Consider the following 16,276-nt stretch of genomic DNA (forward strand, 5'->3'; position numbering starts at 1 on the left):
ATGATACTTCAGTATGAGGATTTTGACAAACAAATCAGGAGTTTTGACTTTACTTTGACCCCAGTTTACTTTCTGAACATTTGAGTGACCAATCCTTTAAGCTGAGACTTGATACTTGTCATAGAGGTAATGTGAGGTACTTTGAGCCATATGGGATGCATTAGAGCCATTGATTCATTGACTTTCCCTTGAAAAAACCAAACCCTAGTTTCTGATCCTTGTGTAGGAGAGTTTGTCTTTGAGCTTTATATCTTGGTTTGAATTTGTATAAGAGAAATAGTATGGGCAAATTTTGGGGTATGAAAGCTGCCCCTGTTCAATTTTCTTAAACCTGAAGATGTAGAGTGGTTTGTATGTCAGTCGGAATCTGAAGGTGGAAGAGGATTGAACACTAGAATACCCAGAATTTTGCCCTAGCTGATGATGAAGGGGCTTTTGTCGGAGATGGGCTTGAAGATGCCATCCAGGTGTATGGTGGGGATGGGCTTAAAGATGCCATCCAGTAAATCATGCATTAGATTATGTTTGGAGTGTTTGAGAAGTAGTTGTTTGAGTGTTGATCGTGTCATTACTGTTCGTAGTAGACGAATTAGATCTTTGAAAGATGATCGTGTCTACACCGTTCGTGATGATAGAATTAGATCTCTTGTCGTGTCAGCACCGTTCGTAGTAGCTGAATTAGACTTTAGAAACAGTTGATCGTGTCCACACCGTTCGTGATGATGGAATTAGATCTCTGAGAGTTGATCATTAAAGAACCGTCCAAGGTATCGACTTAGATCTAAAGGTAGATCATTAAGGAACCGTCTAAGGTATCGACTTAGATCCGAAGGTAGATCATTAAGGAACCGTCCAAGGTATCGACTTAGATCCAAAGGTAGATCATTAAGGAACCGTCCAAGGTATCGACTTAGATCCAAAGGTAGATCATTAAGGAACTGTCCAAGGTATCGACTTAGATCCAAAGGTAGATCATTAAGGAACCGTCCAAGGTATCGACTTAGATCCAAAGGTAGATCATTAAGGAACCGTCTAAGGTATCGAATTAGATACGAAGGTAGATCATTAAGGAACCGTCTAAGGTATCGACTTAGATCCAAAGGTAAATCATTAAGGAACCGTCCAAGGTATCGACTTAGATCCGAAGGTAGATCATTAAGGAACCGTCTAAGATATCGACTTAGATCCAAAGGTAGATCATTAAGGAACCGTCCAAGGTATCAACTTAGATCTGAAAGGTTTTGAAGTTATTTATTTGACTGCAGCAGTAACCTGAAAAAGGCAAAGTTAGTTTTTTTATGGCATGTCATGATGCATGTAATGCGTTTATGTGACGGGATTCTCAAAATAAATGAGAACCTTGCATGTTATGTATGCATTTGTCGCGATGCATTATGTATTATGTATGAACATGTATGCAATTGTATGAATATGTTTATGATTTATGACGTATGACTATGTTTTATGCTATTTGACACATCTTGATTGAGAAGGTGGATCTCCATGTCATTGTAATTTTGATGTTTGATCTTATCTTGAAGATGCTCTGCTGGGAATTTATGATTTCTGCTTGGGGAAGATCAGTAACTTGATGTACCCTGATTGGGGATTACAGATATTAATACACCATGTTGGAGAAGAGCAAAGTGTTGGAGAACCGGTAGTGTTGAAGATGTAAACTCTGTTGGGGAGTCATGTCTTTGTCGGGACGAGTACGTTTGAAGATATCTTCTTGAGAATTGCTCTGTGGGGATATGATCTTGTGAAATCGGAGCTGTGGGAAGGCATGAATGTCTTGAACGTTGCCCCCGGTATTATAGTAACTGCCATTCCTGGATTTGTATTGATCAGGACACACCATTGAAGATTGATCAAGATGTCAAGCTGGACTTGCATAGATTTGCCCCTGCTAGTAGGGACTTTGGAAAGATTCGCCTCGCGAGGACCTTATCAGATGTGTACTCTGGGTGACATGCCCCTAGTACTTAGTATGATGCCCCTGATTGATCGGGAAGTAGCTTCGGACCCACTTGGGTGCATGCCCCCTGATTGTTGATGCTTCTGAAAGATTTTTTGAAACTTGACCTGATTATCCCAAATTGATCGAGAAATAGTTTGAAACCCACTTGGGGATGTATGCCTTTGATTATTCGGCATTTGAGAGATTCTTGGAATCTTGACTTGATTGCCCTAGATTGATTTGGGCAAAGCGTGCCATGCCCCTTGTATACGTAGGAGACATTGCTTCTCGGAGTAATCTTGTCTGTCGGGATAACTTCCAGTCATTAGTTGTACCCTGCGCAAGTTCTTTTTGATGCTAACATTTGAAATTATGTAGCAGAATATGTTTTAATAATGAATTCATGAGATGCAATGCATACGTTTGTCTTGAGTTTTTTTTGAAAAAACATTAAAGCAAGAGATGTAAAATCATGATATTTGTAAAAACATGCTATTTTTGTAGAAGCGAAATATCGACTCAGTCATTTTAGTAAACCTTAAGGAGTCGGGATACCTTTTTGGTGACAGTATGCTTTCGAACTAACCATGCTTCAATTAGGACTTTCAAGGGTTGTAACGTGGCTTAGTTCATAGTTTAAGAAACAAAGGATAAAGGCTCAAAGTTTATTTGTACCCACCCCTCTTCGTGATGATCTTCAGTCCTAAGTTCAGTTAATTCAACTTATGCATTCAGGTTCCAAGAGACTTTTGGATTTGCACCTTTGATAATAATGATAGTTCACAAGCAAAGAGAACTTTTGAGATGGCAGTCACTTCTTCCTTTTGGTAGTCACAACATTGTATTGTTCAGGAATTTATTGACTTCTCTTTTTTCATCTTTTTGATATCCCTAACTTTTGCCTGAACTGTCTATCTTGAGCTTACAGTCAGCGGGATGCCTTGATTTTTGCCTAAGTCTTCTTTTTTTGATTTTTGACTTAACAGGCTTTTCTTTGTATATATGTTTTTTCATCATTTTTGTTTTTGAAAGATATTGACTGCCTTGCTTAATGATTGATGAACCATCGTTGGCTTTTGATTGACATCTCCAACACTTCTTTGATGTGTGCGGATGAACGCTTGTGATTGAAACCTTTGTTGAAAGGTGTACTGAATGATTCTCTTAAAATAGAATGCACAGCCAAATTAACTGAGAACTATCCTGCCCCAGGTTATGATCAAGGGTTTTAATTTGTTCAAGAAAGAAAACTTCTACTCCTTAGGCTCAAAGGGGTTGACGAGGGATTAACATCCTTATATCTCCACTGTTTAGGGATTGAAATAATGCCTGTACATCGTCAGCATAGTCCGTTCGAAAGCATATTGTAAGAAGTTGCGGTATCATTTTCGTCATCCTCCCTCAAAAGGTATATAACTTTAGCAGGAGTTGAATATCACAAGATACATGCAAAGTAAAGACATAATTTAAAATGAGAGATAGCGAAATAATGCACTGACGATGATTATTAAAACAGATAATGTCTATCATAAGTCGAATGTATAAACAAACAGGAAAGAAATTGCAAACTGAAAGTAAAACTAATGATCTTAAAGTCCATCCTTCCAGACATTAATCAGTCTTGTCGTGATTAGGCTTAAGAGCAATGATCGCTACAGGAGTTTTTGGATGAGGGAATTCAATTTCACCAGCATTGATCAGGTCTTGAATCCTGTTCTTCAGTGTCCAGCAATTGTTAGTGTCATGTCCAGGGCTATTGGAGTGGTATGCACACCTTGCACTAGGATCATATCGAGGAGAGGAAGTGTTGGGTTTCACAGGAGGTTCCCTCACAGTAATCAAGTGTGCTTTCAGTAGATGTTGTAATGCCTGAGCCAGTGACATGTTGATCTTTGTGAACTGACGCCTAGGTGAATCTGGCTTGTGTCTTTGTTGTGGAACTGATGTAGAGACCAGAATTGTCCCCACAGATTGGTTATATTCATTGCGACCTTTCCGATTGTGCACAACATTAGCCATATGAGGTTCCTTAGGTGAGTTGAAGTCAATGATCTGGTTGTCGATTAAATCTTGGATCTTATTCTTCAATAGCCAGCAATCCTCTGTATCGTGACCAGGACTATTCGAATGATAGGTACATCTCGCATGATACTTGTACCCAGGAACAGGTTTAGCAGGAAATGAATATGGAGGTAATAGAGTTATCAGGTTCTGATCGAGCAGTTGTTGTAGAACTTGAGACAACGGCCTGTGCAACAGAGTGAATGACCGCTTAGGTTTGGATTTCCATTTATCTTGCACACCTTGCTCCCTTTGTTGATCCTTCTCCTTCTCGGTCAGAAGTGCCTTTAATTCTTCTTGCCCCTTGGCCAAGTGAAAGATTATTTTTCGGAACTGGTTATTCTGAGCCCGAAGATGTTTGACAGATTGTTCGAGATCCATCTTTCTTACTGAAATAAACAGCGTAAAGACGAGGCATTTGTTTTTATGAAACCTGGGATGCGATGTTTATGAATGACATGATTATGTGTATGCAATGATCTCAAGGAGTTAAAGGCTTTTTAACACATTTAAAAAAATAGAAACAAAACAAATTAATTATTTTAATTAGAAACCAATGTATTATATGTTTTTGAAGTTACATCGAAGAAATACTAAAAAAAAACATAATAAATAAAATAAAAGAAATCAATCTTCAAGTCGGCGCTTCCTCTTCAATCCTCTGATTTCTTCTTTATGGGCTTTGACCATCTCATTCTTTTCTTGAACAAGTCTATCAATCTCTCGCTCCCATGATTGTATTTGCTCAGGTGAGATAAAGTCTTCAATCTTCCACTTGCGGGAGAAATAGTCAAGCATGCTATCTCGTTCTTTAGCATTAGCCACTAATATTGCTTTTTCCGCCTCAACCACTTGTAAACGTCTTTCAAGATCAGCCTTTTCTTGTCTCAAGTGAGCGACGGTGGCAGCAAGGTCTTCGTTCGGAGCGGGTACATAAGGCTCCAATTCTATGTGAACCTCTGGAGGGGTGATCCTTGGAACAATAGGTGTGTCAGATGGATATGGTATGCCAAACTCGACGACTCGGTCATAAATCCATTTAAAGTAAAGATCTGAAGGAGTATGGACCCTTGTTCCCAAATCTCTTGCACCTACCTTTTTTACTTCGTACCAAGCTTTAATGAAGCGATTCTTCTTTTCGGTTGTACCTGAACCATAGTTAAAACTTTCCGCACTAAGATATATGGAGCGAGGCTTATCTTTCAAAGCAAAACCAAACTGATGTCGAGCAAGTATAGGATTATAAGTAATTCCTCCTTGGGTGCCAAGAAGAGGCACATTAGGGAACTCTCCACAGTGATCAAACAACTGAACTCCCTCGAATTCTTTTGGATACCAAATGATATCATCGTACGAAAGTTTCATAATCCTCTGAATCCAAGTTAAACCTTCTTCATTCTTTATTGCTGATTGGGGTAAGTGAGAAATAAACCACTTATGCAGGAGGGGAATGCATCCTAGAACACAACCTCGTCTCTTTGTCACTCTGGCATTGATGGAATGCAATAAATCACCAAGTAGAGTAGGAACAGGATTCTTGCTAAGGAAGATTTTGATAGCAGCCCTATCAACAACTTTGTCGCAACGGTGAAACATAACTTGTCCATAGATCAGCAGGGTTAGAACACTTTCCAAGGCATCCATGCTTAAAGCTTCAGCAAAGATCTTGACTTTCTCGTACAAGAAATCCACGGGTATTCCAGAATAGTCTCTTTTATTGATCCAAACCTCGTTAATTTCTGATCTTGGCAGATGTAAAGCAGCAGCAATGTCTTCCAACTTAGGACCTCCTTCCTCACCATTGTAAGGGATTTGATCAGGTATGGGAATGTCCATTATATGAGAAAATTCTTCCAATGTAGGTACCAGTTGGAAATCTCTATAAGTAAAACAATAGAGAAGAGGATCATAAAACTGCATCATGGAATTGAGAAGAGCTTCATCCACTTTGGTTCGCATTAAACTTATCAGTTTGTTGAGAGGCTCGGTGAGAACGAGAGAACCAGTAATATCTTCACACAAGAGTCTTAGTGCAGTAGGTACTTTCTTGAAGTTGAGAAAGAAAGGCTTTCGGATTAGAATTCCCATATTCAAATAACCTACAAAACAAATTATGGTTAAAAGACCTTTTTCTCCTTGAGATGGGTTAGCCATGTCATGAATGCATGTATGCATGATGCATCACAGAAAAACAAATCCACACAAATCACACAATTTTTGGCTTAAGGCTTGCAATGGAGTCTGATCAGGTGTCCTTCCCAAGGATATTTCTATGGATAAGGAGATTTCAGCAACAGGTTCTATAAGTTATCTAGAATTGTCAGCCCTTCTAAAGCACCCTCGGACATGATGCATTTGCACCATGCAATGATACTTTGAGAGAGAACCTATCTGAATTGTACACTACGCCAAAATTGATATTTTGTATCGTTTAATTTAATAGCACTTTTAAAGAAAGTGCTATTAAAAAGGAAAAAACACATTTATAATAGCACTTTATGTTCGGGCGCTATTATAAAATACAGACAATATGATTTTGATAGCACTTTGTGGGAAAATGCTATTATTAAATTTCAGTAAGATAGCACTTTTCTCGAAATGCTATTAATATTATACACTAAGATAGCATTTTTGAAGAAACGCTATTAATTTTATCCACTAAAATAGTATCCAATATTATTGTTACGGTATTAATTTTATCCACTATGATAGCACTTTAATATAACGCTATTATTTAGCTTTTAGGAAATAAGAAAAAAACCAATGTTATCATTTTTTTGGATATCACCCTCGACAACTATTATCGTGCAGACAAAAACATCCTCTCTGCCTTACGAACTTTCATATCACCTTCAAGGAATCATCGGTCCAACATGAACCTTTTCCTCGTCAAACGATGTTGTTTCCAATATAGGCTCTACCACCGTCTCTTTTTGATCTTTTCTCTCTCAATCCGTCAAGCCCTCTTCATCCACGATCACTTCTACCAACCATTCCGACCTGCAACAGAGTCCGACGAAAAAACCCCAGCTTCAATCCATTCAAAACTAGCTAAAAAGAAGCTCTCATATGAATCTAGGGTTTCTGAGAAAACAAATCAGGGTTTTCCTTTGAAGTAAAGCCACATCGTCATTCCTCGACGAAAATTAAGGAGCCCTCACACACACAAGGAACGTTTTTCTGACCTCATTCGCCGATGACTTCAAGCCCTCACACAATTTGTAAATCATGGTATTCTTAGTCTCCTAATTTGGAATCTAAGATTATTTTAGGAACTTTTTATGTTTAACACAAATTTAGGGTTTTGATACAATGCTAGCTACAATGTTCTTAAATGACTTATTATTTCCTAACATATCAATTTGGAATCTATTTTGATAAAAAGCTTTTATGTTGCATCTCATGCTTTTTTCTATTATACCAATTTGAGGTACTGATTGTTATTCATAATCTGCAGTTGCATGTATTACAAGATTGGATAATATTTTGCTAAGCTATAAGTGAATATTAGTAGGATTTATTTGGGCTAGATGACTTAGATTCATGGGAATTTTGTTGCTAATGATTTGATGCTAGAACTGCAAGCTAGAAAATAGAGAGAGGCAGCTCTGGAGGCTGCTTGGAAGAAGCAATAGAACATGAAATTGATCCTAAAAGAGACCAAAGAACTATTTTTTCTCATCAGGTATTCTCTGTACATCTGTAATGCAATAGTATGATCTTTTTTGTTCATAAATTTGCTGCCAGATCTAATAATTAAATTATATTCACATATTTCTCTTAATGAAATTTGTATTGGTCATTTTTGGCATATTGAAACCAAACCTCTCAAGCCTCATTCCTACTATAGGTGGGTTTACCGGTAATTGTAGAACCATCTAAGATGTTAGTATGTTACCTTTTGACTACACTAGGAGAAGAAATAAAATCTTCGTTGAGCCATTGTATATGATTTGTCATAATAAGATTATTTTGTATTATCAAGTTTGTAGTTTGTTGAAAAGTATATTTCATTAAATTAAGTGAATATAATCCAATATGATTGAAGGAAGTTAGTGTTTTACTTTTCAAATTTGGAAATATCAAGATCTCAATAGTATATTTTTTATGAAAGGCTTGAATTTTTTGTCTAACATTTTCACGTGGGGATCATTACACTAGTGGACAAACTTATCACTTTGCTGTTATACATATAAGCATAATCAAGCCTAAGAGTATTAGTACAGTATGAAGTGGATTAAGCCAATGAGAAGAGTTATAGTATATTGAGTTGCAGGATAGTTTATGAAAATGTGAAGTGGGTTAAGCCACTATAATATATTACTAGCACTGAAATTTCATGAGACAGTTCATTATTGTTATACATACAAATTTAGAAGAAATGGAATACTATTTCTTTTAGAAATAGACATGAGGACTTCTCTCATCTTTGCTTTTGTTAAGTAATATTTAATTTTTATTTATTTGGACCAATTTTAAAGACTGTGTTAGTCCTAATACATATATTTTTTCTTTTTACAATAGAAGTTACCCCAATATACAAGGACCGAAAAAGTGAGCTAGAAAGATTGAAATAACTTTTCTTTGTACCTTTTGATGGGAATCTTAACACCAGGCCTTTAAAAGTTTTTCTATTAAGTGATATACTTTTCTAGAGAAATATGATAAGCTTTTCCTCATTCATTGCTTTTACACATGATTATTGTTTGTAGAATTAGTGTGCCTATAAGTTATCTAATTGTTCTGTTTTTAATAATAAGAACAAATGTAAATGTCCTAAATACATACAGGTTTAGGCCATGAGTTCTTATCAATGTTAGAAGGATATTTATGTCAAGTTTTGTCCTGTAGTTCAAAGTATTCATGCCAGTCCTGACTACTCCAAATGCCATGCAGAAAATTGCTCTTGTTGAGTTCTTTTTGTGCAATATAATGTGTTTTTTAACTTAAAAACCAAGAAGTAATTGAAAATTATTTTTTCCTGGTGCAGTAGTTGCAGCAATTAATCATTTCTTGAAAGCATTGATGTTGTGTGGTTATTTTATTCCCACTTAGTTGTATGTTTTGATTGTAGTTGTGTAGGTTCTTCAAAGCATTTTTGTCAACCAGGATTTAAACATGTCTTAAGAGGAAATAGGTAAGCCACTGCATGCTCGTACGTCGAATTTGAACGAAGAACTTGGTCAAGTTGATACCATAATTTAATTCCTAGGTATAAATCATTGTAACAAACACAAGCAGGATACATATAAATCAATTTTGTGTTTAATTCCTAGGTATAAATCATTGTACTTGATGTGTATGGAATTACTAGGGAACATGTCGCAAGTCATCTGAAGGTATAAATCATTGTTCTTGACAAATCTTGATCATTCTTGATGATTCTTGATGAATATTTTCCCATCTGCATACATATATTCTTGATGATTTGAATGTAGCTTTTTGATATTTGCACACCAATAGAATGATTTTATATACAGCAAATAAATAAAAAAGCGTACCATATATTGGCACTTTCTTTGAAAGTGCTATCAAACATGAGTCATATATTAGCGCTTTCTTTGAAAGTGCTATCAAACATGAGCCATATATTAGCGCTTTCTTTGAAAGTGCTATCAAACATTAGTCATATATTAGCGCTTTCTTTAAAAGGGCTATCAAACATGAGTTATATATTAGCGCTCTTTTTGAAAGTGCTATCAAACATGTGCCCTTTAATAGCACTTAGTTTGAAAGTGCTGTCAAAATCAAATTATAACACACGCAAAATGCATACTTCAATAGCGTTTTAGAAAAAACGCTATTAAAAACTGGTACTTTAATAGCGTTTTTAAAGTGCTATTAAACAAAAAACATTTACAATAGCGGCGCGGTTAATAGCACTTTTAAGCGCTATCAAAAACAAAAAAAAGTGCTATCAAATAGCTTATTTGGCGTAGTTAGCATCGGGTAGCGACTAGTTCTTAACATTTGTCAAGAGTTGTCCCCCCACTACGTTCCTAAAGGCCAGGATGGGTTAAGGGTAACTAAAGGTCCTTGAGCTCTAGAGCACTCACAGACATATACATAGATCTCCCTCATTTGAGAAAGGTGTGCATATGCTATGGAGTCCTAACTCAAGTGTGAACTTCATATTGACTCATCTCCCACATATGTGAAAGAGGTCGCCACGACTATGCCACTCCTAATCTTAAGTGTTCTTGAATCTGGGAATAGGATTCGTCCTTTATTTAATTCCCAAAACGCCCCTGAAAAATAGAAAAAACAAAGCAAACAATAGAAAACATTTAAGTGAATCCTAAACTTTTAAGGTAACCCCTCTTTTATACGAAAATACCCCAGCAGAGTCGCCAGTTCTGTAATACGGTGAACTGACTTTATCGAAATGTCGCGGTAAGCAAGAGTCGCCACCGACTTTTATTTTATCCAAATATCGGAAAGGCTAAAAGAACAGGAAAAACCTTTTAAATAAAAACAGGGTTCGGGGGGTAATTATGCAAAGGGAAGGTGTAAGGCACCCTTTGCATCCATGGTTTTCCATGGTGTCATACCCTAATTTTTGACCCCCCTGAGATGACATATCTTCAAGATTTTCATCAAGTCAAAGCAAGTACCCAGAGCAGCCTGACATTCAATCGAGGGTGTTCAAAGACAAGAAAACTCAGGCAAAGGATCAATCAATAGAGGGATTAGTCTCTAATACAATCATAAGACTCAAAAGCCTCATTATTACACCTATGATTGATTAAGATACCCAGTCATCTAAGCACAAGATTACTCAGATCAACAGACTAGGGTTTGGAGCCTATCAAGGACTAAAATCAGGGATCACCTTTGGGAAACCCTAAAAAGCCCCAAGAGACCATTCAAAGACATTAATCATCTTCAAATAACTCTTATGACAAGATCCACTGGACATTACACCTCAATTCAAAGTCTACAGTCATCATTGTCCTCTGGTCGACAATTAGGGTTTTTGACCTAATTCACCAAGATAGTTGACTTTTAATCAGGGCATGAATCCAAAACTCAAGACATGATTCAAGAGTCTCTACTACCTCAATATAATCCATTTACATCATTCATTTGAGGATAAGATTTTGTTTCTACACAAAAGTCCAAAAATTCACTTTGTTAGGCAAAAGTCAACTGTATGGGATCACCTTTGACTTTTAAGGTTTTTGGTCAAAAAATGACTTTCAAAGATCAATATCATCAATATATGGATGTCAAAGTCATTTCACCAAAGAAATTCAAAGAAATTCATCAAGGAGCAAAAAGTCGGGAATTAGGGTTTTTGAAGGCATGGTGAGAACTCAAAATTTCACCTACACAACTCAAAAAACTTCCAACATGAAAGTTGTAGATCATGCAAAATAAAACAACATCTTACAAAGGAACTTTTTTCAAAAGATCAATCATTTATGAAGTTTTGGAAATTTTGAAGTTTAGGTCATAAACACTTAGAAATTTTTCTAAGTGTTTTAACCTAGTTTTCATCCAACTTTGGGCTCATTTTTCACAAATTTCCCAAATGATTCTGAAGAAGACATAAACTAATGATTTAAAGTAGATGTTTAGGGCTTTCCAAATTGTGTTCAACCTTCTCCAAATTCAATTTGAGCTAAGAGTTATGCTTGTTCAAAGTTGGCCTCATGAAGTAAAATTATAGGTCATGGACACTTTTGGACTTTGCAAATTTTGTGCAAATAACCTCTCTTATGGATGCTACACGACCCATAACACATCTGAAACCATGCCATGCATTCAATTTCACCATGCCATAAGAATTGAAGAAGATTCTAAAAACAAGAACATGTGATTATGTAATGATTACATTTGTGAATTTATGGCAAATTGATGAATCACCCAAGGAATCTTCTCATCAACCAATTAGAGCTCACTTTGCATCTGAAATGTCCCCTAAGATCAGATAGAATCAATGGATAGGGGAAGCTAGCCCGAAAATGCATCATTGCATTTTGGAGATTCTTTGAATTTCTTCATGGCTAAGAAACCAAACTCACTACACTAAGCAAGCTCACCACAGCCAATTGATCTGCATCCATTTGCCTATAAATACAGAGGCATTCCTCATTCAAAAACACACCAAAGCAACCATATTCCTTGCTTTCTCTTTCTCTTCTCATGTTCATTGTTTTCAAAGTTCTTTGGCAAGAAGAATCGATTTCTTCAAACCAGAGCTCATCTTTGGGAAGTGAACATTCTAACATCTCAAGGGAGGTCATTTGAGGTGATCCAAGCACCTGGATCACTTCTGTAAGTGGAGGAACACCATTGTTGCTCTCACTTTGGAGCATTTGCAGTTGGAGGTCCATGGAGTAATTCACGAGGTTCCGAGCCAAGCCAATCATCCAGACACACTCCTCAGGTCATAGTGAAGCTAACCAGATGGTTGCAGCTCATCTGTAACTCAAGAATCAACACCCTCCATGTTCACTTGAAGCTGAAATCGAGGGAGGTCCATAGAACAATTCAGAAGGATTCAGGCTACAATAAGCATTCAGTTAGCATCATTGAGTCTCAGGGAAGCTATTGAGATCATTCATTCAAGCCCAGGTGCTCTCCATCATCCTCACGACCCCCATTTTCAGAGGTAAGTTTCTGAACCCCAACTCTCTAATTTAAGTACTCTTTGTGAAATAGCTCGATTCTACCTTGTTCAGCATCATCAGAGGAGTGAAAACCCTCTATCATCATTCATTTATCTTTCAGTATAGTCATTTAATTTGATTTTGAAATTTTAGGGTTCTTCACGATTTCTGGTAAATTAGTTAGATGTAGTTAATATCAATACATGTTAGTTACATATTTAGAATCGTGAGTGAATTTAGAGCAAGTTTGGTCTTTATATCGTTGCAAATGGTTGAGAATTGAGAGAGTTCAGAAATTCAAATCGTTGGAGCTTGAGGAAGAAGATGACAATGGTGGTGGCGCGCAAATTTCAAATCTCAGGGCAGAGTTTATTTTATTTTGAGTGATAGGCGTTTTACAAACGACTGAATAATTTGCCCCAGTGGCCACACATGCGCTCTTAGTCTCCTCATGCCCAAAGTCTGGGGTTCGAATCCCCCTCGCCCCAGACTTTTTGATTCTTTTATTTTTCAAAGATTTACTACTTGTTTTGAAACATAATCAAATGAGTGCAAGTTACTAACACCAAGCGCGCCTTGGCCCAGTGGTATTATTTTGAGTGAGTGACCTAGAGGGCGTGGGTTCAAACCTTCCAAGGGCCAAAACTATTTTTTTTAACACCAATTTCTTTCATTTTTCTCACAAACTTCACATAATTATTTAACCTATCAAATTAATTTATTTTCACTTCATTTTTTACACACTTGTCATTTAACATATCTATTTTATGAATAATCAAAAAAATCATAAAAATGTCATTTATTTCATATATTTTTATTAGGTTTAAAATAGTATGTTTTAGGTGTTTTCTTAAATACTTTAAATACATATTTTACTTTGTTTTAACCTAATCATTTTTGTAAATAAAGTCCATGATAAAACCCTATTTGCTTAGGTCTTAATTGAGTAAAAATCTTATTTTTACTTTAATTAAGTTGACTTTTGTCAATTCTCAAAACTATTTTTCAATCTCTGATTAAATCAAATGATTAGGGTTTTCAAACAACAAAACCTTGCATCATTCCAAATCATTTTTCAAATTGCTTTTACACCAGTACTGTAAAGTACTGGGCCTCTAATAGAGTGTAAGTCCCAAAAATCTTCTCTTCTTAGCTTGTTTTCAAAACTGTATTTTCAAAATCTTCTTTCTGTTTTCAAAACATTCTTCTGGTATTTGAAGGGCATTATTCCCGGTGAAACTCTTCAGATACCTATGTGACCTCTGTCCATCTTCACTTCTTCTATTTTCAAAAACCATTAACTGTTTATCATATATATATTCAACTGTTATCAACAAAACAACAAAAATTACTGTTGAGGCTCTGTACATACTTCTTCAAAGGCCTCCACTCCATCCAGGTTAGGCTTTACAAGCTTTCAATTTACAGTCTTTATTTAAATTACTGTCAAATATAAACTGTGCATATATATTAGTTTAGAACTACGTTTGAGTATAAACCCTAGGACAGTTAAACTATATATATATATATATATTATAGGAATATGGCCTAGGATTGAGAATGTCTTCCCGGTGAAGGCTCTTTCCTAATTAGAGATCTGTAGTTCAAACCCCCAAGATGAATTATTCCCGGTGAAACATCTTGGCAAAACCTTAGAATCCAAAAATATAGGACACATCCACCCAAAGAGGAATTATTCCCGGTGAAACCTCTTACCCATTTGCTTAGAGCCAAAATAAGTTCAAAACTACATAGCTTTCTCTTGTGCTATAACAAGGACCCTCGATTAGCCTCCTCTTGGGCTTTGTACAAGGACCCACAGGCTTCTTAAAAGCATTTCCAGCTTCCTCTTGAGCTTGTATACAAGGACCCATCAGGTTTCTTATAAACATAGGAACAGGTCTTTAGTCACCTTTTAGCCTACCCTGGTGAGTTTCTTCCAATTTAAACCAGACTTTAAACAAGCTAAGTTTGTCTCAATTTTGCATTGAGTACACCTTTTGGAATGAGAGACATGGACAGTCTCTGTCACCCTTATCTTCATTAATCTTCCTTAGCAGAGTCTAGGATCTATGTTTATTTTCTCCTCAGCATGTGTCAGCCTTCATCTTGGGCTTTAAACAAGAAGTCTCCATTAGATAATCTTTCTGCCATCCGTTTCAATCATAAAATCCCTGGAAAGGGTTAGCTTCCACACATTCTTTCATTTTCAATAAATTTCCCTGGAAAGGGTTAGCCTCCAAAGTCAATTATTAAATGTCAAAAAAATAAAGATTCATTTCTCTTAGGAGATAATTTCCCCAAAAAAAAAGTCAAAACCCCTGGAAAGGGTCAGCCTCCAAAAAGCATGATAAAGTCAGTCTTTTACCAAATAATTTCACCAGCTGAGTCAAAATCCCTGGAAAGGGCTAGCTTCCAAAGAAAAACAGTCTTTCAATAAATAAAACCTCCTCAGTAGAGTCAAAACCAACAAAAATAGTTAGCCTCAACCTTGGGCTTCATACAAGGCACCCAAACAATAAAACTCCCCTGTCAAGAGTCAGCCTCAACCTTGGGCATTGTACAAGGCAGATAATAGAGTCTCCCCAGTGAGTTCTTCATCACTCAGTAGCCACAACCTTGGGCTTTGTACAAGGCAGATAAACCATACTTTCATGTGTCAAAGATTCCTAACACCTAGGATCTTTTCCCTATAGAGTTATCCATACTCAGTTTATTTAAAAGTCTGCCACAACCTTGGGCTTTATACAAGGCAGAAAATAATGTTTTTTTCCTAGCTAGAGTCAGCCACAACCTTGGGCTTTGTACAAGGCACATAAAATAGAGTCATTCATTCAATTATCCTCAGCAATCAGCCACAACCTTGGGCTTTGTACAAGGCACATAAATAGAGTCTCCCTAAGTAGAGTCAGCCTCAATTCTGGGCTTTGTACAGAACACTAAAATACCCTGTAATTAATCCCCAGTGGAGTCATCTCCCAGAGTCAATAATAATTAAGAAGTCAATCAAAAAGCCTCAAGCTTGGGCCTCATTCAAGCCAGCTAAAGTCAAATCTTTCATATAGTAAATAGACATAGCTTATCTCTATAGAGAGATATTTTTACTACTCTACCACATTCAAACAAACAAACATTTCAATTTCAATTTCATTCAAAGTCTCCCATTTAGGACTCTGAAAGACATGCTCTGGCACATCCCTAGACTTGTACACTTTCCCTAATTTGGATGAGCATCTTTCTTTCATTTTAGAGGCACGATGGCTGTCATACTTGATCAACCAAGTAGACTCCCCTCTTAATGAAACATCATTTTTTTAGCTTTTCTGTCACTTTTAAATGTTTGTGGTAGAATAGTACAAATACCTCTCTGTAAAGATGATTTCATGTCTCTTTACTGTAAACAGAGATTTAATTCCAAGCTTCAACCTTGAGCTTCAAGCAAGGCACCAAAAATAAGTAATTTCCCTAGTTAGTTCCCCGAACTACATTAAGCTCTGACTTCCACTAGGGATATGTAGGCATGAGGTTCACAAGGAATCTCAGCGAGCTAATAAAATACCAAAAATAGTCAGTCTGTCTATCTGTCTGTCTTTTTCAAATCAATTCAATTCCTTCTCCTAATACAAAGGAGAAACTTTCC

At 36.5% G+C, this 16,276-nt stretch overlaps 1 long non-coding RNA gene across 1 annotated transcript; it reads left to right on the top strand.

The window, feature by feature from the left end:
• The first annotated feature begins 6,795 nt into the window (after positions 1-6,795).
• LOC131633269 (uncharacterized) lies at positions 6,796-11,517 on the top strand. Its single transcript, XR_009293278.1, has 3 exons — positions 6,796-7,252; positions 7,479-7,706; positions 9,096-11,517. It is a non-coding gene; the product is annotated as an uncharacterized LOC131633269 (long non-coding RNA).
• The last annotated feature ends 4,759 nt before the right edge of the window (positions 11,518-16,276 follow it).

Source organism: Vicia villosa, unplaced genomic scaffold (genome assembly GCF_029867415.1).
Source record: "Vicia villosa cultivar HV-30 ecotype Madison, WI unplaced genomic scaffold, Vvil1.0 ctg.001102F_1_1, whole genome shotgun sequence".
Lineage (NCBI taxonomy): Eukaryota > Viridiplantae > Streptophyta > Magnoliopsida > Fabales > Fabaceae > Vicia > Vicia villosa.